The sequence below is a fragment of the Tursiops truncatus genome, chromosome 2 (genome assembly GCF_011762595.2).
Source record: "Tursiops truncatus isolate mTurTru1 chromosome 2, mTurTru1.mat.Y, whole genome shotgun sequence".
NCBI classification, from domain to species: Eukaryota; Metazoa; Chordata; class Mammalia; order Artiodactyla; family Delphinidae; genus Tursiops; species Tursiops truncatus.
In genome coordinates, this window is record NC_047035.1 from 153748155 (window position 1) to 153774100 (window position 25946).

At 35.8% G+C, this 25946-nt stretch overlaps 2 long non-coding RNA genes across 2 annotated transcripts in view; both read right to left on the reverse strand.

Moving 5' to 3' along the window:
- LOC141277885 (uncharacterized) overlaps positions 1-20631 on the reverse strand; it is a 131138-nt gene extending 110507 nt beyond the window's left edge. The window contains exon 1 of the long non-coding RNA XR_012329755.1: positions 20594-20631. This is a non-coding gene — a long non-coding RNA (uncharacterized lncRNA). The remainder of the gene's footprint in view (positions 1-20593) is intronic.
- Positions 20632-24666: 4035 nt separating this feature from the next.
- Positions 24667-25946, reverse strand: part of LOC141277886 (uncharacterized) — a 31174-nt gene continuing 29894 nt past the window's right edge. Inside the window, exon 4 of the long non-coding RNA XR_012329756.1 lies at positions 24667-24755. This is a non-coding gene — a long non-coding RNA (uncharacterized lncRNA). The remainder of the gene's footprint in view (positions 24756-25946) is intronic.

Here is a 25946-nt window from a genome sequence, read left to right on the forward strand (position 1 = left end):
TGGAAAATATTGTTTCACTGAGTTATGCAGATCTTCCAAATGCTTACACACATCAAAATAATCATATTATTATTATAAATAATTTCATGAGAAAATTCTTTAATTACTGGAGTTTTGTCAAGCTCATTGTAGCTGATACAGTTCTCCAAAATTCTAAGTTTTACAGGAAAGCTCAAATTTTATCATTGGCAACAAATACTGTTAGAATTTCCCTGAAGTAACAGATTTCCTTTATTGATCTTTTGAGAAAATGTCTACCAATACTACATTTTGTCTATCAGTCATTCTTTCAAGGGTAAATGGTTTTCCATGAAAAATGCAGCTAGTTCCACTCATAACTCCGACAATCACACAAAATGTTTCCTTAATATTACCATCCTATTTCAAATGCAGTAGTGATTTATGCATTCTTCCCATTTTGTTATGCACAAGATTAAAAAGATGTACCCAAGAGTAAATATTTAATAAAATTAATAATTTGTACTGCTCTATCTAGGACAATCTTTAATGAACTTTATGACTCCTAGTACAGTTTAATACAGGCTGAGGCACCAGCAGTTACCCACCACTGCTTTCCATCATTAGTATAAACATCAAAAAAGTGAAAAGGCAAGTGATATTTTGCTATTAGGAAAATATTTTTGAATTTGAGGACCCTTGAAAGGGTCTCAGAGACTCCCAGATGTCAGACGACCATACTTTTAGAACCACTGGCTTAGACATTAGTTCAAGAAAGTCTTCCAGACATCATGAGTATAAATGGCATATCTGAAAAATCTTACAATCATACAGTCCTATTGTTGTGGAATTCAACTTTTTTTTTCATATAAATGTGACTATGTTCCTTTTAAAAAGTGCTGAATGCAGTAAATATTTTCATGGGATAGAAAAACTATGACAGTCATGTAAAAAAACTATCTACATAACGAAGTATAGGAACTAAACACTTTGTGCTGGTATTATTCTCTCCTAAACAATGAATAAAAGGAAACGTTGGTCAAATTAATTAACACTTTGTTAAAGAACAAAAAACGACAATAGTTTTAGGAATGACATGACCCTGAGATAAAGCAATAAGTCATTAACTGGTTATCTTGTGAAGACTTTGGGGAGAGTCCTAACAAGGTTACCATGACTTTGGCAGTGACCACAGCTATATTGCACTCAGGAACTTTAAGAGAAGAAAAAAAAACATATAAAGGAAGAGGAAGATAAGAAAATTGGATAGGTAATTAGGCAAAGGTCTTAAGTCTGCAAGGGTCATGTGATTTCCAGAAGGTGAAAAGGCAAAGTGCGTAATCAAAATGACTGAAATAATAGCTAACTCTAAATGTATTGTCACTTTTCAAACTGACATCAAAGAAACTTTAAAAGGCTGATAGCGGTTGTAAGAAGATAATTAGAAGGAGAGCCACCGACCATATTAAAGGTAGCTAGATAGCAGTGCTAATTAAAAATGTATACAGTCTAGGAATACAAATGCCATAAAATAAGAACAACACAAACAAGTGCAAAAAGTTCAGAAAATCTAAAATTAGTCATGATGAACATAACTTGAGTTTCCTGTATAAGTCAATATGAATATGAAAATTTAAAATCTTTGGGGGGTAGATTTCTTAAATTGGCACCTTTATTTTTTTAAGTATAATTTTTTTAATCTTCTAACATTGGCTATTCTTTTAGTATTAGCTGACATTCATGATTGCTTAACGTGTGCCCAGCTCTGCGCTATTACTACACAGAACGCTGGAAAATATTTTTGCAATATGTAATACTAGCATAAACTTGGACCTGGAAACTAGATTTTACTGTTTGAAGTTATAAAATGATGAACTGAAAGCACTGTCATCGTGTTTATTAGAACACAGTGCTACTTATTTGCAAAACCAATAATGTAAAAGCAAACATGCTTGGGGCACTTTAGTAATTAAATCCTGTGGAAAAAGGTCCAAAAGGAATGGCATACACTGCAATCTGCTTCATGGTGAATACAGGTATCCGTGTGAGCACTTTTTTATTCTGCAAGAAGTGGGAGTTTTAAGAAATAGGTACAACCATTTGATAGTTTAGTGAAGGGCTTACCTTAAAATAGGGGAATGGACTAGTCCTTTTTAAGAATTGTAAAATGTGTCACAGAGAAATAGATTTGGAAGATTTTATGTACTGGGGAAATCAATTCTCTACATTACTTGAAATGTCAAAATGTAATTCTGGGTGCATTTAAGGTAATAAGCACATTTGTTTTGGGGATTTCTTTTTTTTTGGCATAACTTTCTTACTTTTATGTTGAAATGTTCACAACCAATTCCATTTATAAATCAGCTGATATATTTTTACTTTTCTATTACTCTATTAATATAAACCAAGAATGTAATTCCATCTCTTAATAAAATCATTTATACATTGATTTCATGTCTTAATGAAATAATTTATTCTCTTAAATGTCATTATTCTAAATTGCAGGAAATGTAAAGAAAGGATAACTGGAAAAGAGTTCCTTGGAAAACATTATTTTCATGTGTTTGATAGGTATTGTGATTTCCAAAATAAACTTTTGGAAAATATTTTCATGTATCCACAAATCCCCTTAATTTCAGGAGTTTACTAGATTATTATAAATCCATTGTGGTTTTTATGTTGATAGCATGGACACAAATATTTATTTTTCAAATATATGAAATACTTTTAGGGTAAAATGCACTGAAACTATTATTTCTTAGTAATACTGAGATATTTTGTCAGGTATTGGTTTCTACAGGAGATTATATCATTTATTCTAAAATTTTTTTAAAGATACTTATCAATTGTTAGGTTTAAAAATGTAGGCTAAAAAGAAAATATTGCTCTTAATATATTTTAAAGGTCCAACAGTGAATAGGAATGTATAAAGCTAGGCTTAAAAATATGATGTATTAGGTTTTCTCCTCCTAATTTTTTTTTTTTTTTTGCTGTACGCGGGCCTCTCACTATTGTGGCCTCTCCCGTTGCAGAGCACAGGCTCCGGACGCGCAGGCTCAGCGGCCATGGCTCACGGGCCCAGCCACTCCGCGGCATGTGGGACCTTCGCGGACCGGGGCACGAACCCGTGTCCCCTGCATCGGCAGGCGGACTCTCAACCACTGCGCCACCAGGGAAGCCCTCCTCCTAATATTTGAATTACAATCTGAATTGGGCTACAGAGAAAGCATGGACATCCAGAAATAAAGACAAGAATAACATTACTGGTTTTCCCAATTGTCAATTCTTATTCCTTCTTCCTGCTCATCCTCAAAGATTCAAGACCATCCTATTAGAGTAATTCATTCTATATATTCTAAAACTGTAATGTCTACTTCAGGGGATGAGGAAGACTAGAGAGTGCATCAACGTATATTCTGGGAGGAGAAATTGTTCCTTGGTTTTAGATATCATGAAGATGGATAAGGAGTGAGTTTATTAAGTTTATCAGGTAAGGACTTTGCAATTCCTTCAGCTCCACAGGATTAAAAGGCAACATTTCTGACAGGATAAAAGGAAGTGAAAGACATGGTGTTTCTTACTGAGGATATGCTGTGTGGCTAACTTTTCCTTCACTCTGTAACATTTACAAATTACTCCTCACTGCCCTTCTGGATTGAATAAAGCTCGTTCCCATAGAAACTGGCTCTAATTTCACAGTCTATAGCACACAAATAACTCAACTTTCAGGAAACAAGGGTGGTAGCTCCTGAGAGCTCAAGGTCAAGGAGGAGCCTGTAGACACACACCTGGACTGGGAGAAGTGAACTGACCTCTAATGTTCAGTAAATGGTGCCTGAAAATACTCACTTTGAATCAGAGAAATAACATGATCACATATCAAACTACTTAACATAGCCAACTGAGTTTTCCTAGGTGAGGATGAGAACATGTAACTTATAGAACTTTTTAAGAGCTAAAATTCCTCAGTGAATGTGCATGCTGCCTTCTTGATGGAGGTGGTACCATGCAGTGTTGAGTGAATTCTGGAGTCGGCTCCCTCAGGCCCAGATCCTGCATCTTTCATTCTGTAACTGAGGGATCTTCCACAAGCTGCCAACACTTCCTAGACTTGTGTTTCATTATTTGTACAGTGGGGTAAGGGGAATATGCTTCTTGCAAGTTAGTCAAGAGAATTAAATGAGTTCAGTCAGGTCGACTGATTTAGAGCACTGTCTCTCAAAGCTTATCAAGGACTCGACACACTTTACCTATTTTTAAGAATGTGCCCCAAATCTTAATCTTAGGCTTAACTTGGAAAGCAGAACAAAACAAATTGCCCTGTCTTTAATAATAATAGTAAAGACTTTTCATATATTTGAAATATTTTCTTCTTGTCTTTTTAGGAGCTTGTTTTGATACACACATAGATATTATTTAATGATATAATTTGATATCCTGCTTTTCCTCACTCTATAAAAATAAGGATTTCCAATGTTATAAATATTAATATTTCATAATAGTCCATCATGTTTAATGCCACTTATTGATTGAAACTACTCCTTCTCAGTAACGTGACATTTTATTTTAAAATATTAAGTTTTATGGATATCAGTGTATATGTGGGTGTGCGCATGGGGCTTCCTATCTGGCTCCACCGATTTACCTCATTAGTCTTGCAAGGAAATCCTACTATTTTAGTGATTATAGCTTTGGGGTCTTTACTAACATTTTATAATATTTATATATTAATTAATTTTAATGTGCTTTATTAATTACTTACTATATATTAATATTAATATACTTTATCATTGATATTTATAAACATGACTTAGTTATTTTTGAAAACTTTTTCTTCCAGATTATTCATAAACAAATTTATATAAGTTCCACAAACAAAAGTTAAAACAAACAAAAATACCATTATTTGGATTTTGCTTCATATCTGTATTACTATGCATTCATCTGTAGAAAAAAATATTAGTTATATTGAATACTGCCACCCAGAAACAATGTATGTATTATTCATTAAGATCTGTTTTCATTCCTCCCCATAAGGATTTTGGTAGTGTTTTCCTTTATTTATATCCCCCCTCCTTTTTTATAAATAAAAAAAATTAATAAACATAATGTGGGGAGGGGTTTGATTTATTTATCTTATACCTGTGATCTCTTAAAAATTTATCTATAATTTCTAACTGGTTATTTCTGGCGTAGAGAACTGCTGATGCTCTTACTTATTTACCTTGTTTTCAGTCATTAAACTCTTCAGCTAATTTTTAATGTTTTAATTTTTATATTTAACATTTTTCATTTCCTACTTAATATTTTCATTATCCTTCAAGACAGAGTATTTTTAAACATTTTTAAGAACATGTCAGTCACTTTTCTCATCTGTCTGTGTAGATGTCTCTATTCAACAGTAAGAAGTCTTTTTTCTTACCTTTTTCTATGGCAATGCTGCGCTTGCCTGACTTTTCCTGTGTTCTTCTGTGTATCACAGGTGGGCTGATCCCCCCTCTGTCTGGATACCCATATATCAGTTGACTTCCAACTAGGAAGTGTCTGGAGGGATATTGGGGGCGGGGTGCTGCCTGCTTTGATAAACTCTCAGTTGCCTCACTATTCGTGTTTGCTTTTGGCTTTTCCATTGCCCAGCCCAAACTCCCTCTATTTTAAATTTCCAAGTGGATTCTATTTTCTGATTGGATCCTGATTGATCCATTTCTCACTCATCCCCTAAATCTGAACTTATTTTTCCTCTGAAATGGTTGCAGAAAATAATGTTCCAAACAACTGTCACTGAAAACATGTGATTTATTACAATGACCTAGAAGGACTTTTACAACAGCCCTACCATGTACAACAGTGGGGACCTTGGTAGAAAGGGTCACCAATGTGACTTTTTCTTGAAATGTCAGTATCTTTTTCCAAGAGTGCCACCATACCGAGATGACAAAGAAATGTACACCCCCGGATCTCAGAAAATTCAATAGAACACTTTTACACTTTCTACAGAACTGAAAGATTGTTGCTTAAACATGGGAATGACCATGTTCTCACTGGTAAATTTGCTTTTGTCAATGACATTTTGATTGTCTTCACAAGAGACTATAAGATGGAAGGCACCATTCACTGAGGCATCTTCCTAATGCTGCTTGGAACTAAAGACCTAGTCTATCAATCTTGTTATAAAAACCACTTTTTTAAAATTAGGTATACAGTTGATATACCATTCCAGATATTCAGAATCAAAGTTGCTAAGCTTCTGCATGATGAATTATTCTATTGTCAAAGTGCCACGTCACACCCCAGACTATAAACTTCATAAGAGTAAAGCCATGTCTGTGCTGTTGCTTCTGTAGAACACTGCCTCATGCATAACAGATACTCAGTAAGTATTGGTTGAATAAAAATGAATGAATAAATGAATTGGTTTGAAAAACCAACTGTAAAAATGACCTCACGGTGTGATGCAGGGGGTGGGGGAAGGGGCCATTGGGCTCACAACATGGAAACTGTCTTTCTTCACTTCATATTTGAAAGAAATGGTCAACTTTGCTCTGCGTTATGACTCTCCCACTCCGCACAACCAGAGTGACATAATCATAAATTGTATATTTTCAACAGAAGTTTCAGAGAGGATTCCATCTTATAAGTTTCAAAAAGAAAAAAGAACACAAAGCAAAACAAACTAAACAACAAGAGTGCTTGAGTCTCCCTGCAGGGCAGTGGGTTCTTATTCAATGGCTGGCACAAAGTAAACATTTGTAGGATGGGCGAAGAGTACAAGTTCCCTGAGAGTGAGGAAAGACAGACAATTGTTAGGTTCCCCACCACCACCTTTTTTACTTCTGAATTTGTTATCTTTTTCTCTTCCTACTCTCTTAAGAAACTTCAGAGCCAACTGAAGAATCAACACATAATAAACTGAATGACTAATTTTCAATAAGTGTGTTCCACTTTCAGATGACTAAAAAAATTAAGTTTTATAACAATACATTAGGACTATCCTTTTTTGATTTATGTACATCAAAGCTTGGGTGCATCTAAAACAATCCAGTTATTGATACCTTGCTTCTTTGTTTTGCTTTGTTTTTAGTAACACCATCTTTGGGATTTTCCAATGCAAATGTTCCACATTTTGTGTTAGCCAATTGCACTGGAAATGCAGCAAAGGATAGGCTGATACCAAAATGTACAGTTTCCTGTAATTACCCACTTTGTTCTCCCTTCATCGTCCGCATTTTCAGTCATCACTTTGGTGATCAGTTGAGACCTACTGTTGCCTTATGAAGGCCAAACTAGCAACAGAAAAGAATACTGAATCCAGCACATTATCAAAGAGAGAGGACATTGCGAGTTTCCTCATCCATAAAACAGAGTTAATTAAACCTGCACCCTTCCTAATCATAGGGGTGCATTCTGAATTAACAGAATTGTATTTTTAAAACACATTTGGGCTTCATAAAGAAAGGATCTGCATAAATACAAGATACTATAATTATTAGTGGGTTGATTTATTACTGAAACCACACCTGCATCACTATTACCCAGCACCTACTTTTTTTTGCACCATCCCAGCTTTCACACTGTCCTCTGCATGGCTTAGTTTTGCTACTGCAGAGTTGTGTAACATGTTCTGAGGATGCTTCACGATGCTACAGGCAACTTTACAGTAAAACAAGAATGAATGATTTTATTCTGGATGTGTTTCAGCTGCCCTACTCAAAATTAATTTTGCTTTTATGCATTCTTTCTTTATTTCTGGCCCAAACTTCTTTCACTATATACACTAATGAACTATTTTTGAAAAGAAATTAGTTTCATGTATAAGATCGTACTGTCCGACCCTTTGTAGTCTATTTTTCTCCTATAAAAAAGCATTTGTTACCATTTTTTAGAAAGTAGGTTTAAGCACACACTTTAGAATGAAGCTGAAAATGGACTAACCTTTGTGAATTAGTAAAAGCAGGGTAATTAATAATAATGCTTCTGTGAAAACATATATTGTGCATGTGAAGGCTTTTTTGGCATCACCAAATTTGCTAAGAAATTTCTTCTATAAATTAAATTCATTATCAAAAATGCTTTGTGAACCAGGCTTTAAAATTCCCATTTAATTTTTCTGAACAAATTTAATTAAAATCTTCTGAATTCCTAGTGTGTTTCTCTTTCAGTTTATGGAGAAAATACTTTAGACTAAGCCTTCAGGATTACAAGCCTATAACAACCATTTATAATCATAGGGCTTGAGATATCTGTCACCATTTTAAAGTCATCTCATCTTTAATACAATGTTTTAAGCTGACAAAAAGTGGAAATGGTTCCAATCAGGAAAATAATATTTCATAGAAGCTATGACTTATTCTTCTCCCCAACAGTGTTAATCAGATTTCATTTATTTTTATAGCATGCCAGGCATTAGCATTACCCTCAAGACATAGCCCCCTTTCTCTTTGTCCTTGGATAAGTTATCTGCTGCATTAGGATAACTTCCTTCCTCAAGATAAATGTTTCCTGATAAAACAATATTATTAACCTGTAGCAATTGCGTTGTGAAATAAATGCAGTTGTCAACTCAACTTTGAAGTGGGGTAAGAACTGTGACAGATTAAAAAATTGCAGTATTGTTCCCTGCTTCTCCCGAGTTCATTTATCTTCCTAGCTATCGTCTATGACTGAACGGTAGAGAAGGCACCTGCAAGTAGGAGCCAATGACAAAAGATCTTAGCATCATGCCTGTGCTCTGATGCTTCACAGATACCGACAATCCTGCACTGAGTCATCCTGGTCACCTAACTTCATCAACCGAGAGAAAGTTTAATTCAAGAGGCCAATGTTTTTTGTTTGTTTGTTTTTTGTTTCTCAACAAAAGGGGATGAAAGTGTTTTTGTGGGTTTCTAACTCTTCTTCACAGGTTAAATATCACTCTATGACCAGACCTTCCTGAGCAACCCCCAGAGGTGATCGCTAAATGTCTCTAAGTGGACACCCCTCCCTTGCCTTTGTATTAATCTGTGCTTTACCCATCCTGAGCCCATCTCATCCTAACATCACATCACTGTTGAAAGCTAATCACACGCCATGGACTGTGCTAATTGCATAAGCTCGTCAAATTCTCACAACAAACATGGGAGATAGGTATTGACATCACCTGCATTTATTTATGTGTAGAAAGACAAAGTAGCTTGCCCATGGTCACACAGCTAGTAAGCAGGGTTCAAAGTTAAGACCATCTGACAACAGAGGTCTAATTTTTTAACTCTTTGACTTGGTGCCACTAGCTTGTCTGTGTGTCTTGCCTTCACAAGTTTGTGAACTCCTAGAAAAGAAGGACTATACCTTATTTGCCTTTTTTTTCATCCCTGTCTCTTAGCACTGTGACCAGTGCATACTAGGTATACAGTAAGAGTTAGTTGAATGAATAGAAAGGTGGGCTATCAAAAGCATGGAATAATGCCTACTTTTCACTTCTGGTAACGCTGCTCAACTTCCAGAAGCGTTATGGGAGGAAGCGTCTCTGACATAAAATACGCTCGACTGCCTGGGTGTGGAGAAGCAGGAACAGGAACTACACAGGATGGAGTGAGCCTGTCTCTGGCTTAGGGAGCACGTTCTGTTATTCAGAGCACACCAAAGGAATGGTAAATAGTGATGCCCTACTTAGGTAAGTATTCTCACTTTGCTTGACGAAGAAGGCAACAACTTCAAAGAAGTAAAGAGATGGGGCTGAAAAGGAACAAAAGAGAGAGAAAGCCAAGTTTGTACATGCATAAAAGCAAAACAGCATTGTGACCTATGAACACACTGTACCATCTGAAGATGTGTCAGTAATTGGAGTCTTTTCTTTTTAATTGGATGCAACAAAGATTGTGTAGTGGTAGAAGAGCAATATTACTGGGACTCAAATAGTACTTTTGGGCTATTTCAGTATTAACAAATGAAATATAAATAACTCCATAGTTATTAGAAACATTACTGTTTACTATTAAATACTATTGCTCCAGAAGTAAAGAGACCACTGTAAGACAAACCACATAACCTGATGAAGAAAAGGTTTCTGTGACCAAAGATATAGAGCAGTGGTGTCAAAGAGTTGTAAAAAAATAATTCTGACTTATTGATCCTCTTAAACTAGACATTTCAAAGCTCTGACATATCCACCATATGATCTACCTAGAGAAAACTGCCAGGGAAGAAACTGGATGAGTCTTCTCAGCTTCACTTTTCAGAACTTTATGGTTACACGTTTCTTTCTTCTTCCTTTCTCCCTTTGAAGAGTTAGAAACATTGTTCCAACACTGAGAATAGTATTAAATGAAAGTGGAGGACTGGCTCTGTCTCAGTTCTGAAAATCTATACATATTTCCAACATTGCGTTGTATGTCACTTACTGTATACTCACATCTGAGACTATCAGATATATATCTCCATTATAGTTCATTACGTGTATATATATACCTCCAAGTAAAAGAAAAAGACAAAGGGCTCCAGTAGGTGTTTTTAAGACTCACAGTGCAATCTTTTCATATTTTTATTTTCTTTTCCTGAAGATCTTTAGTATAAATACTTTTTGCATGACAGATTTATTACCCACTGTAGCTATAGATCTTCAAAACTGTGATCCAGCAATGCATATCATGATTGTGCTTTATTTAATGCACAGCTATCTTGTTTCCTTTCCTTTTCACTTAATACCTTTGTTCAGTTTAACTCATTTACCTATCCCTGGTATCAAGAGAGAAAAGTTACCTGACAAACAAGAAAATTCTCAACTAAATCTACTGCTCAAAGTCTATTTCCATGTGGTGTTATGGTTTGAAATGCACAGGATGGCTGAGGCTGCATTTGCAATTACCTGAATGTTTCTTAAAGTCTTGGATAAACGTTACTAAAATAAGTGTTACCTGCCTCAGGGACTTCAGAAATACCTGTATAGGCTACCCATGCTCCTAGATGCACAGAAGCACCTAACTCTGTATATGAAACTATAGGTGGAGTCATCTGAAGAGTTAATGGACTGTCTTCCAAGTCAGAATTGACTGGCCTACAGGATAGGTAGAGAGGAACTCCAAGCCTTGTCTCAGGCCACAATGACCTGCATATTCACATCTGTGGATCTGACCTATCCTTCCTCACCTGAATTAGGACACAGCCATGGCTGATCATCTGACTAGACAGGTTGGAAAAGTGACAATTTCCATGGAAACAGAAGTTACACAGTTAAAAATCACCACAGCAGTTGGTGCTGGGGTTTCGATGCTAGAAATTCACAATAAAAAATAGCTGAAGAAGCTCCAGCAAGAGCCCTTTTGGCTGCTAATGGGAGGAGCAGGCACTGTAATTGTTCTCTACTTCTTCTCTTCCTCGTGCCATCTCCTTTTGCTTCCTGCACCTTTTTACACTGTCATTTACAGGTACCCCTTGCCTGACCTTAATTCTGCCCATTCTTACCATGATCATATTGGCCCCTTATGAATTCCATAGGCCCACACTATTCACTTCAGACTTCCCTGTCTTAAAATACTGTGATATTAGCTGGGCAATTTCCTACAGTGACAATACGTCTCTCCAAGTGGGAAAGCATGCTGAGAGTGTAGTTCCCTTCTGGGTAGCATCTTCGAAGCTGAAAAATGTCTGATGCCTGAGATTAATGACAACATTTACATTAAAAATGTGTGCAAATTTTCAAACGCTTTGCCAGGTCCTCAGTTTCTCCAGTATCCTTACACCTCTCCAAATTTGTCTTACATTATGCATAAGACATTTGTGTGAATGTGTTTTCTGTGTTCCTCTCATATGTGTAGGGGTGTTTTTGGTATAAATTTTTACAGTGAGCTAAGCATAGGGAGAAGTTCCGTTATTACTCTTACATTTTGCACAAATGTTAAGTTGTTTGCATAACACTGTATGGAAACTTTTAAAATAATGTTGTACACTCTACCAAATGGTAGGATTTTACCCCAGGTCCTCGCATCCTGCTTGGCCCACAGTAAATGGCCAGTAATCCTTTAATAATTATCTCTAGGAGGTACCTCCTAAAATATTTGTGGAATAGCAGATTTTTAAATAATCTAACTAGCAAATACCACAAAAATAAGGGAATGTATTTCTGACACATTGTCCTTTTATGTAAGCATGTGTGAGTGTGTTTTCAGGCTAGATTCATTTGAGGCAGGAAAAGAATGGCATGTCGGATGTCTGCTGCTGAGAATTTGCTTCAGTCTCTGTTTTCTCCTCGTGTATGATAAAATTTGCTTCTATCCACATACTGTGGAGCTTTAAGGCAGCTCCTATAATTTTAGTGGATTTGGAACTTAATTGAAAATTATTGGAATATATTCTTCACACCTTATTTTCAAAACACAAGTACTGCATTAAGCTATCAAGTGAGGATAAAATATTGTAACATTTTTACTCTTAAATAATGTGATTTTATGTTATGTTGAACTAAGTGATAGTATATATGTCTGTGTGTATATACACATATGGTATAAAAAATAAATATATATACTATTATTTAGTTCAAATATATGATAGTTCAAAATATATATGTATACACACACATACACATATAAAAATGCACACTCATTTAAGGAGATATATTTTAGAGCTAAAAATTATAGCAATAAAATACACCAAATGATAAAATAAATTGATTGAAACTTATGGCTTTTTGCTCAGAGCAACAGGTAGCATGAAAATAAAAGTTGTTATAAGAAAATGAAAATCAACTAGAAGAGTCATATATATAAAAGGAAGAATTGTTCCAACTTATACTCCTCTAAAGCAAACCAAACCCAAACAGCTTTTGTTTGTTTGGTTTGCTTTAACTAATGACTACTTCGCACGACTCTTCTTCAGGTAAATCTGCTTTGATATGCCCCTGAAACAACTTTAAATTCTAGTCCAACCCTCTACTAAAATAAACCAAAGTAAGAAGGAGCCCATGAGAATAGAAGTCCTCAAATGCATTTTGCCCTCTTGAAAGTAAGAAGCTAATACACTCACTTAGAATACACTTAGAATACCAAGGAATGGTTCACTTTTAAGTTAATCCTTGGAATTGGATGGTTCAGTGAAAATTAGATTTTTTATTTCCAAATTAATGGGAGGCTTAATTAGCTGACTTGGCAGTTGGTAATTTATACCTTTTTGATTTTTTTAAAGGATTGTACAAGTTGATTCTCTTCTTTGCATGTTCTTACTCTCCTTCATTCACCATTCAATTAATATTAGAACTTTCTCATAAATGCAGAATATGTCATACATCCATTTATACCTTCATTCATTTTTATTAATAGATAATCCGCTTCATCACTCCCTTCAGTACATCCTCTCATTCGAGCACGTGAAACGCTAGTCTATTTATTAGCAACATAGAGGAGCACATGTTGCAACAATTCTCCCTTTTATATATAAGGAAATTGTATAAGGAATATAAGGAGTTGATAAGCAATATCAGGAAATTGTAGCTAACTTTTGTCCAGATAAAGGGGATCTTTCAGAGGGATGCCAAGGAAGTGTGTTCAATAAGATTCCCCACTCTCGCTGCTCTGCACAGTTCTCTTGTACTGCTGAATCAGGTACAATTTCCCATCCAGCAGCTTGTGAACAGTTTGTTCTCTTTAGTCAAACAGTAAAGGAGAGAAGTGAGATATGAGGAAAGAGGAATAAAGCTAATGTTTCTCTCTGCAGATCTGGGCAAATTTGTATACTCTTTTGCCCTCTTTTACTTTTTGAATATTTTTATTACATAATCTTTTGAAAATACTGAAAAATCTTTCCACCCAGAGGTAGTCAGAGGTAGAAACCTTTTGTTTTGCCTAATATTCTTTAGGACCTTTGTTATGTCCTGTTGGCTGGGTTGTGTTTCTCCCACTTCTGCCCTAAACCAAGGAAAAGGTAGCCGTCTGGCGAGTTTCAGGTAACGCTCCCTTCACATGTCAGCTGCCTGTGGACTGGGTTTTTAGGTTTAATTGGACAGACATTACTCACTAATATGATGGTTTTCAAATTAACCGCATCCATGAGTCATAGTAAGCATTTTGGTCACTTAACTAAATAAATGAGCTAAATTAATGAGATATTAATTAATGAGATAAATTAAATTAATGAGATAAATTAAATTAATGAGATAAATGAATGAGCTTCTATAACCAGAATATCTGTCTTTTATTTTCTCTTCTTTTCCTCTCACTCTCTATCTCATTACTTTTTTCTATTTGAAATAATGGCATGACAGTGCCATGCCATAATATCGATAAACAGGATTTAATTACTCTGGAATTTTTTTCTTTTTTTTTAGCTTACTGAGTAAGAATTTAAATGTATATTAGCAAGGTAAATTATCTGAATCAACCAATCTCCCTGATATAAAAAGTTATGTAGAAAGTCTTCAAAGATTAGCTTTTCTCGCAACTACTATCGTGAGTCTTATTAAGCGTGAGCTTTTATGAGAATTCAGAATCTAAGTGCCTTTTCTTTAGGTCAGATCACCACAAAAAAAAACAGACTTCAGTGTGGTATTTCCCTTTTGTAGTTCTCATTATAACCTTGACTTCCTCTCATTAACCTTATAGGATAACAAAATGTACAACTGTAAAAAACAAATGATATAAGCTATTTTGAACCTCAGATAAGATTAAATTGGGTCACTACTTCTGAATTAAACAAAGTTTAGTTCTGTTGCATTAAAAAGAAGCCCACTTGAGTTCCTTGTTCCTGAGAATACCTCTCAAATTCCCAGTCCTGCACCCATCACTTCTCAGATTTGTCTACTGAGCATGAAGTATGTGACCTTACTACCAATATGATCAACTATATCCTGAAGATATATTCCAGTACCACCCTGTTAAATATATGTGCTTTGTGCTCAGTGAGGTAGGAATAATTAAGCTTATATGTGTAAATGAGCTGGTCTGGGTTTCTTTGGCTGGTGGAGGCAAATATCTATTTTAAATGGTTACAGGTTCCTCTTGAGAACAAAAACAAAGTACTGGGACAGTGAAACTCCCAGGTACCATTCTCCAAGGGACCTTTGTCCGTAGTGAAATGCAAAGTGACTCAATTTGACAGGGTATATGCCTTGGCAGATCACATGAAAGCAAAGCCAGCTCAACAATTCCCCTAGAAAAAGTGCTCTTTACTAATACCACCAGGCAGTAGACAAGCTGTCACCAACAGAGTCATTATAATGCCCCAGACAGAGTACCCTGATAACTCTGTTTTATTCCGTCAGAGTCACTCTGTGCCACTTTCATCACTGAGAGTCTCCCTCGAGTTTAGAAAAAGAACTTATTCATCTTACCACTGTAAACTCAATACCTGGACATATCACCTCACACCAACAGTAGAATATGCAAATGGCAACACTTTGCACTTTATACAGAATGTTCCAGGAAAGACTGTCAAAGTGGTTCGTGAACCAGGACTATCTTTTCTGAGGGTAAAGAAAGGCACCGAGTATTTAGATGATGGTGTCTCCTGGTCGACAGACCAACTTATAGGAAGATGCGAACAAGAAAAATAAAAGCATCTAAGTGTTGTAGTACCCCAAATTGGTGTTATCCTTACAAAACTCTTCTGGAAAAAAAAAAATGAAAACCTGATTTCTGATTTAGCAGAGACGGGTATCATTTTCTCTAAAATGATTTACCAAATCATTTACCAAAAAGCGTTCAAATGCCAAACATCAAAATATTTGGGTGGTACATGGGTCCAGTCTTCAATTTCTATCCAGTTTATATTCAAGTTGGGAATCTCATTTAATCTACAACCTGGCATTGAGGGACAGTGCCCTGGACTGCCTGGTGCCTTTTGTTAGATGAAAGCCCCTCTGCTCAGGTTTTTACACTGTCAGTGACATGGTGGTTTATAAACTGCCTCATCCTCCAACAGTTGTGTAGAAAGGTTCTCTGAGAAATTATTCTTCACCCAGTAAGCACAGAAGTGATACAAGTTGGAGCAGAGCAGATAAGAGCAATATTTAAAGATTAATACTAGTAACAAGAAAATTGTTTAGGAATATTTTCACCATGTTTCTGTTGTTCTAGGGGTTAGGGATTTGTTTATTTAAATGAGTGTACTGATAGATTTTTTTAAAAGTCCACTCAGCTTGATAGATATGATAGAGGAAGGAGCCTCTGAAGACTTTTAAACCCTAGAAAAGTAGTTAAGAAAATACTATGCTGGTCCCAAAATGGAATGATCAAGAATTCTACTTTCAAAGGCCATCAGTCTCTTCTCTGTATCTTATCATTTGTTACCCTTGCGTAGCGACAAGCTTTGGTTCTTGCTTTTCTCCATTAGGTGATCATCATTGTAATTTCTCTTTAATGGGATTTTTCCCCCTTTAGTCCCAAATTTCAATTCTGAAAAGTTTTTCCTTAGTTCTTTCTCAGTTCTTATAGTTTTCAGGTTACATCGTTTTACTATAAAATAGAATGTTCATTGGCTTTCTCAGGAAAGTTAGAACCTAAGGAATCAGAATCCTGAATCCAAAACATCTCCCTTTCCATTCAGTGTCTGTTCCCAAAGGGAAACGTATTTCATATCTGTGACCTGCAGTCTTTTCACACTCTCCTTTTGCTATGATAAGACAGGGATTCAGGTGCTTCTTTGTGTTGCATCAGAAAGAATGTGAAAAAAGCAATTGCTTTAAGTGAATGATAATCTTATTTCTGTAAAATCCTGAATGCCAGGTCAATATAAGGAGGGTGGTAGGGATTCTTTAGGACTGTGGCACTGTTTCTTAGGATTGACGAATTGATGGATTTACATATCTCTCTATTGTGAAGAACAAAAGAGAAAATGAAAGTGAGAGAGAGAGAGAGTTATGCCCATTAAGCTGAAAAATTTCAGCTACAGTGTCTGCACACATTGGGGTCAGCAGAGACAGGTTATCTATGTTCAGTCCTAACAAAGTCATCAGGGAGAAGACAGAAGATATCTTCTATAAACAATAATGGATAATGACAAACAAAATGGATAATCCTATAAAGATACGATAGATCAAATGGAGAAGGTAAGGCTCAGATTAGACATATTTTGACTAGAAGAGATACAATCTGAGGGATTGTATCGCCTCTATAAAATAAACATGGTATCTTTTGCATTTCCTTATTAATTTTTTCCCATGCTTCAGAGAAAAGATTCATTGGGAGATTTTTTTTGATATAATATTAAACAAAAAAATGAGACTATAAAAGATAAAGGATTTTTCACCTCCAATTCCTTAGTAATAAATAAGCCAGACAGTGTTATAAAATGATGATAACTGCATGCACACTTAATAAAGTATATTAAATGTGTTGACCATCTAGCTTCATAAGGGAAGAGATTGTAAAGAAAAGAGGTCACCCTCAGTGGAAGCTGTTATCAAGGGAGTGCTCAGATTTGATTAACCATTTTCTGCCAGAAGACCGTTGGGCACACTGTTACTGTTGCTTTGCCTTTTGTTACTTCACACCTATGATTTGTGAAGAGCTAATCTGTGATTTTAATCAGAGCCAGAGTGGTGTCATCAACCAACAATAATAATCACAGATTTACAGAAACATAATAATATCGCTGCTGGTAGCGTTCACCAAAATCTTTACGTATAGTGTCATTTAATTCCCATGACAACTTGGGAGCTAAGAATCGTTACCCATATTTTACAGTTAAACAGGTAATAAGACTTGGAGAGGTTAAGTAATATTTGCAATTTCTAATCTAGGTCTGTTTCATTATGCTATATTATCAAATTATCTTCTTTCATTTCTTTTTTTATATTCCTTTCTTCTGGAAGTGTACAGAATATATCCTAATTTTTAGTTATTCAATTGAAACCTTCTTAAAATGAATCTAAACTCTAGCAGGGAAGGGCTGTGACCTTAAATTGATTAGTGGATGAGAGAGGAGGAGGAGAGAGTTAAAGGTCTGGGAAGGCAGTTTAGGAATGGGCCACTGCAAGGCTAGGGACACAGTCCTGGTATAGAATTTCTTGAGTTGATTTGGGGTATTTTCAGAACAACAACTGACTTGGGTCAACAGCTCCAGGATTTCATCTGTGAAAAGTGGATAGCTGTGAATTGGTGGAATATTTAGAAACTACTAAGACTCAGAAGAATTCTATCTCCATTATACCTGTGTGACTGACATTTAGGAGTTAGCTACTCCCAACATTTAAAATACATAATTCTCTTAGAAAGCTGTTTTTAATACTTTACATATTTAATATTTTGCACCAATAAAATTTTGAAATCACTTTCTCTAATAACGTACAATATCTCCAAATTATATTGCTATTTGAAAGCCATTTTTGGATTAAAAATGGAAAATAATTTCTCCTCCCTACCCATAGTTTGGTAGAATGCTAATGTCTAACAGTACACTTTTGGTATTCAGCTGCTGCATTTGGATTTACATGGCTTTAGCTTTCATATTAATCATCACATCCTCTTTACATCTAAAAATAGCTCCTATCTTTCCAAATGGGTACCAAGCCCTGTGATTTCTTAGAATTTGTTTTTCCCCCCGACTTACAATTGAAGCCACCCACCCATTTTTAGTCTTTTCATTGCTCAACAGTAATATTCTGCAGAAATGTTCATTCATCTTCCCTAGGCACCAAAGTTCCATTACTCCTGTTACAGAGCAGCTTTGATGTGTACAGGAGTGAGAGGGCAAAAGAAACAGAGTCAGAAGAGGTTTCAAGGTGTGGAGTATGACATTAATTTGCGCTTTGAATAATCATCTCAGGATGCGTATACAGGATGTCAGCATATCTGAGTCAAAAGTGGGGAAAAAACCCTGCAGTCAATCAACACATTGGTCTACACAGTTTTAAACAACCGACTTGGATTTTTTTTTCTTAATTTATTATTGCTCTGAATATTATAGAGACAAGTCAGCTTGAGTGTAGCACATAACTTTCCCATAAACTTTAATATGTGTACTTTTAAACAATGCACTCATAATAAAGAAGCACTGACCAGTAACAAACATTTTGATATTTGTTTTTACTTCTTGGTATATTTGGCTTCCCTAAAATAGTTTGGGAGTAATTCTGATGATATTCCTATTTCAATAACTTTTGGTTTGATTTAGAGTGTTTGTTTAAAACATGTCTGATTGAAAAATCTATTAATTTTGGTCAAGCAACTCTACCTACACTTAAAAAGTTGAAAAAACTTTACATTGGCACTTTCAAAACATTTAGAAAGGAAATAATGTAACTTTTAGAAAATGTTTGATTCTCTTCTATTATCAGTGCAGATGAAAGTTATAGGGTTGATCACAAGCATTTTACAAATACAGAATATTTAGAGTTTTAAGTTTAATTCTCTTGAATTAGATAAAATAACCCCAAAAATATATCTATTAAAATTCCTGCTTACTTTTTTTATTGTTTAGGACAGTTTTCTACCATTGTACCTTGGACCTACCTCACTTGATAACCTATTGACAGCTTTACCTGTCACATTCACTGGGTAAGAGTGGGGGAAGGAATCTGTTATGAGTTGAACTGTGTCCTTCCAAATTTCATATGTTGAAGTAATTAACCTCCAGTACCTCAGAATGTGACCTTATTTTGAAACAGGATTGCTGCAGATGTAATTAGTTAAGATGAGGTCATACTTCTTGGAGCAGGGTGGACCCTAATCCAATATAACTGCTGTACTCATAAGAAGGGGAAATCTGCACACCGACATGGTCATAAGGAGAGAACCATGAGAAGATGGATGCAGAGATGAGATATATAAGCTAAGCTAAAATTGCCAGCAAATGCCCAGAAGCTAAGGGAAGAGGCATGGCACAGATTCTCCCTCACAGCTCACAGAATGAACACCTTCATCTCAGACTTCCAGTCTCCAGAACTGTGAGACAATATATTTTTGTTGTTTAAGCCACCCAGTTTGTAGCACTTTGTCACGGCAGCTTTAGGAAACTAATACAAGACCTAACTTGAAAAGATCCATTCTCTTCCCTTTCAGAAAGACTTATTCTGCGTATCCTACACAATTATTCTCAGCCCCTTCCTTATATATCAAAAAATCATATGTACGTACATATATAGATACATATATATATATATATATATATATATATATATATATATATATATATATATGGAGAGAGACAGTGGATAAGATGAACCCAGTTGTCATATTAAACCTTTGTTTATGCCCTAGAGATTCTGATTTGCACAGAATCATGGGATCCTGGTTTTGTGCATCTACTTTGCAAACCAAACCTTCAGTATTAACAATGTCATCTACCTTCACATGTGAGTTGAGCCTCAGTTTCCTCCTTCAAAAAGAGCCAATTACATTAATTGCATTAATACTGTTCACTTTACTGTATATATATTACTTCATGTGAAAACTTTTTTGAAATGAAAATTAGGTGATTAAGTTTTTCATTTAGTACAGTGATGGAACACATGATAGATCTGCAATATTATCACTATCAAAAGTTATCAAAGTTTATTGCTTTTAAGAAGTTGTATGTGTGGTGTATAGTTTTTAGTAAGTCATCTTAAAAAATGTTGTGTCATATGAACTAACAACCTTTCTTTAGCCTCTTTAAAGGATAAGAGCTTGTTAAATTACTTGGTAAACAAGAACCAACTGACACTTGGAAAAAGGAAAGTTACCTTTTTGTTTACCTGAGAAAGTATTTCTCCTTCATTATTTTTCACTAAGCTTCTTACTTTGAGGTAATCATAGATTCACATAACTGAAAGAAATAAAAGAGAGCTCCCATGTACCCTTTATCCAGTTTCTGCCCAATTGTAACACCCCGGAAAACTATGGTACAATCACAACCAGCATCTTGACTTTGATATAATGAAGGTACAGAATGTTTCCATCACTGCAAGCATCCCTCTAGATGCCCTTTTGTGGCACACCCACCTTCCCTCCTACCACCTCTTTTTAACCGATGGTAATCACTAATCTGTTCTCCATTCCTGTAATTTTCTCATTTCAAGAACGGTACGTAAATGGAATCATACAGTATGTAACATTTTGAAACTGACTTTTTTCACTCAGTCTAACTTTCTAGAGATTCATTCAGGTTGTTGTGTGTACCAATAGTTTTTCTTTTTATTGCTCAGTGGTAACCCATGGTAGAATGTACCAGGGTTTGTTTAACTGCTCACTCATTGAGGGACATTGGACAATTTCCAGTTTTTGGCTACTACAAATAAAGGTGCCATGAACATCCATGTACAGGTGTTTGTTGGGGGAGGACTCAAAGTTTCTATTTCCCTGGAATAAATGCTCAAGAGTGGTAGTCACATGTTTAACTGTTTAAAAACTGCCAAACTATTAGCCATTAGGGAAATGCAAATTAAAATCTCAGTGAGGTGTAATTACCCACCTATCAGAATGACTGAAATAGCAACAGCACCAAATGCGGAGGAGGATTTAGAGAACCTGCAAAGCTCACACACCGCTTGTGGGAAAACAGTTTGAACAGTTATCTTTTTATTCTATATTTCCTGAGGTCTCTTGTTCTCCATTTTAGATTTACCTCTTGAATGCCACTCAGAATCTACTTAGGTTACCCAGCTGTAAGTAAAGGTGTACATCAGAGTTAGGGGCAACATCCTACAGTCAATGCTCATTATGTACGGATTACAGACTTGCGAGTTTGACTATTCGCTATGAATCATTTGTAACCCCTCCAAATCAATATGTATAGTGCTTTCATGGTCATTCAAGAACATGTGCAGAGCAGCAAGTGATTTGAGTCGCTGGCTGAGGTGGAACAAGGGGAACCCCTGCCTTCTTGTTTCAGCTCTCACACTGTAAACAAGTGGTTTTCATGGAGTCTATTTGGGCCACATTTTTCTCATTTTCGTGGCTTTTGTTGGTTATTTCACTGTCCAAAATGGATTCCAAGTATGATGCTGAAGTGCTGTCTATGTTCCTAAGGGCAAGAAGGCTGTGATGTGCCTTACAGAGAAAATTCGTGTGTTAGATCAGCTCCAAGCAGGCATGAGTTATAATGCTATTGGCGGTGAGTTCAATGTTAGTGAATCAATATGGTAAACAAGGTGTCTTTAAACAGAAACCCACATAAACCAAGGTTATATATTGATTGGTTGGTAAAAATGTGACCAGAGGCTCGCAGGACCCTAATCCTCTCTTTCACTTGAAAGCAATGGTTCAGTATTCTCTTAATTCATTGTTCCTGGAGACTTTACAAAACATTTACCGCAAATGACAAAAAATTGACTGCATTTGACTATACGAAGGAGGTTCAGTTATATAACAACAACAAAAACCTTCCACCCAATCGAAACATGCCTTTCTCCCAAAATACTCTCTACTTTTTTATACAATGTGGTTCTTCCAGGCTATGGCGTAAAAATCAGTCGAGATGATTGTTTGAAAAATTAAATTCCTGGGCCCCACTTTCAGAGATTCTGATTCAGAGGTTTTGAGGTGGAAATCAGGAATCTACTTTCCAGCCGTTCTTTACCATACTTCAAAAAACAATCCACAAAACTATCTGAGGTGTTTACCATGAAGCAATAAAGGATACAGATATGAAAATAAGTGAAATATAAAAGGTTGAAACAAGTGCAATTGTGTCAAAAATATATTGTTTTCTCCTGAAGATAACAAAAATGCTATCTCCCATGACACATTTTGTCAGATGATTTTATGGAACAGTGTGATTCTACCAAACCCCAAGCAGAATATTTAATTTTCCTCCAGTTACTCATTCCCCAAGCTAGTCACTTCTCTTTTCTCCATTAGGTAGAGTTAGAGTGACCAGACATTCCAGTTTGCGGGAAAAGTCCTGGTTTACATCCATTTTTCTATGCAATTATTATTAGTGCCTCATTTCATTCTCAAAATAGCATGATTTGAATGATAAATTGCATTGTCACTTTAATTAGAAGTGAAGCAAGTGTCATTTAAAGATTGAAATGTTCTTAAGGTATACAATGAAATAGAAAATTGTGTTTAGGGGAATTATAGTTGATATATCTTCATGTATTCTTAAATCAATTAATCTCATAGACTCTTACTTATTTGTACTGTATAGTACAAATAATTAATTTACTTACTTCATAAGTAAATAATTGATATATTATTAAGAGCAGGGGTCCCTTAGTTATCAGTGCTCTTTCTTTTTGTTTCCTGGAGGAATTGCCTAGGGATCTCCCTTCAACATGGGTTGTTCTCCAAAAGTTTGGGTGAATCTAGGTGTGGGAGAGAAGGTAGCATTACCTATAAGACATGATGATGTTTCTGGTGCAACAGATTTTAAAAAGCAAAGTCCAATGCCTCTGGGGCACCTTGGCTCCAAGAAGATGGCACTTAGGGAAGTACTACTAACTAGGTCAAGAGTCTAGGCTTGAACACTAGGAGAATGAACCCTTCTTCACAGTCCTCCTAGTTGTGGGGGGAGTTCCTGGGGATATTCCCATGTGAGTCAAGGGGCTATTAGTGAACCCCTTGGGTGAAGATGCCATCAAGGGTTCTCCCAGAGACCACCCCCCATGACTGGTCCTGGGGATCTCCGGGGCAGAAGAATTGTAAAATGAGGACAGTAATGCCAGAGCAGGTTTCTGAATCTATGGTTCCTGAAGGTCAGAGCTGTGATTCCCAATTTTCAGCCATGAGATAGAAAGACAGCTTCTGATAGTTTTGCTGTGGTTCCAGCAGCATCAAACCTTAGTCTGTGGTCAATTGCTCCAAAGAGCATTATGCGATTAAAATGGTTTATGCTACCGAAAAAAAAAGAAGAAAAACAAGAAATGTCCCTTGCCACATAATTCCAGTACTAGATTGTGAAATTGGGAGAACACTTTTCCTTCCATTGATGTTGTGACGGTAAAAACATATTTTTTCAGATGATATTACAAAGTATATTATATAAAGTATTTTAAGAATTGATAATAGGGACAAAAAGCAAATGACCTTAGAATGATAACACAGAGAACTACTTCAAACTACCATTACGTTTTAAAGATAACACATATTTTCATCTGTTTATGCTCAGAGCAGGAATTCCTACAAAGTGATGATATAAAATTTGAGTTAATTTTTTACTCCGTTCCAATGCATAAACTGGTACCTTGTTTTGATGATGCTTAAAGGTAGGAAACTGAAAATAAAGGTTGGTAATAATTCCTGAAAATGCATGAGTTAATTCATCACTTCTAGAATTATTTGCGGCCTTTCATTTTTATAAAGGCCAGAGGTCAATGAGAATGAGAAATAATCTCCTGTTTCCCAGGAAATGTTATTAATGTATCTGTATACCAACACAAGGCCGCATGTTTAACTCTTTAAATGCATATTTTCCAAAACTCCAGTTAACAATGCGTATTAAGGAAAGATTGATGTTACATCAAGAAATTATGTGTATTAGACGAATTCTGAAATTGCTTTCATCTTTCTCATCTTCAAATGTAGAATTTGCCCCATTGACCTGGGCATCCAAATACCTATATATCTGTTCATTTTATAATCAGCTATAAGCACCGATTCCCAGAAGTGGACTCAGGTAGAATTGTGAATCATTATTTATTTTACACTTAAACAATTTTTTAAATTATTATCATTTATGAGTTTAATCATTGCCTGTGAAATGACTAGAGCAAATTTTAAAATTCTGATTATACAGATTAGGCAATGCAATTTTAAAGACTTCAGATCATTTGACCAGACACACTAAGTACTAAGCAGGACTCAATTCAAGCTTTTTAAGGAAATGTACCTTTTCTCTCCATCTCTATAGCTCAGTTTTCTTCTCCTTTGTCAAATCTCCTCTTCCGGGTGTTGCACTATGTTAGGATAGCCCATCTTTCTCATTTGGGGTGGAAGTAAAAAAAAGCTGAATTATAAAGCCTTACAGTCTTAAATGCTATCATTTGTGGTATACTCTATATCTTTTGCAGCTAAAACAACTCCCCCAAGGATAATGTACTTGACTGCATCCTGAATGGCTACCACCAAATAGTGCCTTAGGTCTGCTCAGCTGGCTGTGCAGTTTTATCTGTTGGAAATTATTCATATTTCTAATGTCTAAGTCGTATTGGAGCAAGGTCCTAAAACACAATTTGCTTAAAATTCTCATAACCCTCAACCTTTCCAACAAAGCTGATGCAGTAACAATATTTTCTCATGTGAGGAAAGAGGAGGGTGGGAGGAGAGGAAATTAATAATAGCTCTTTATATCTTTGTTCCTCTAGAAAATAAGGTTGTCCGTCTAGAAGCTACCTAATGTGCTTTCTAGCTTTGTGATTGTATATCTGATGACACTCTAAGAGCTGGGAGTATATTGGTGCTCTTCAATTAGATTTAGTGTGTTGAATTCTATGAAGGTAATTCAGACATGAATGTTTGCTTTGCACTCAAGTTACGGCAGTAGGATTGAAGAAAATTGGGTGGATTATAGAAGTATTTGGGAGATGGAAATCCTAAGATTTCATAAAGGAGGTGATGTCCGGACTAAGATGTAAAAATTCTCCTCCCCCGATCCATAATTCTGCCAGGTTTTCAAGTGGGCAACTGGGTAGATGGTTAATAGCATTTACAGGGTTAGAAACCTGGAAAGGGGAAAAGGATATTATTGGAGGGTGATGATGATGGTGGCCAGGGTGTGAGTAGCAGTGGTGATGGAAATAAAAGATTTCTTAATGTGGACATGCTGAATCTGAGCCCCCAACTGGAGAAGTGCAGCTGGCAGTTGGATATTTTGCTCTAAATATCAGGAATATTTAGATAGGACTGGGGATGGGCTTTGAAATGCTTCTGTTGAAAGTTGATATATAAAACGAAATGTAGGGCTGATAAAAGTCTCTTCTAGACCTTTAGCTAACACTTTTTTGCCTGTTTGGTTAGCCATATGAGTCTCTGAAATAGTCATTTAAAACGTTTAAACCTTAATGTATTTTTTAAGCAAAGGATTCAGATAGGAATATTTTTAGCTGAGTATATGTTGCCAAGTATTATATAAAGGTTAAAGCCACACCTCAAGTATAGGCATTTGAT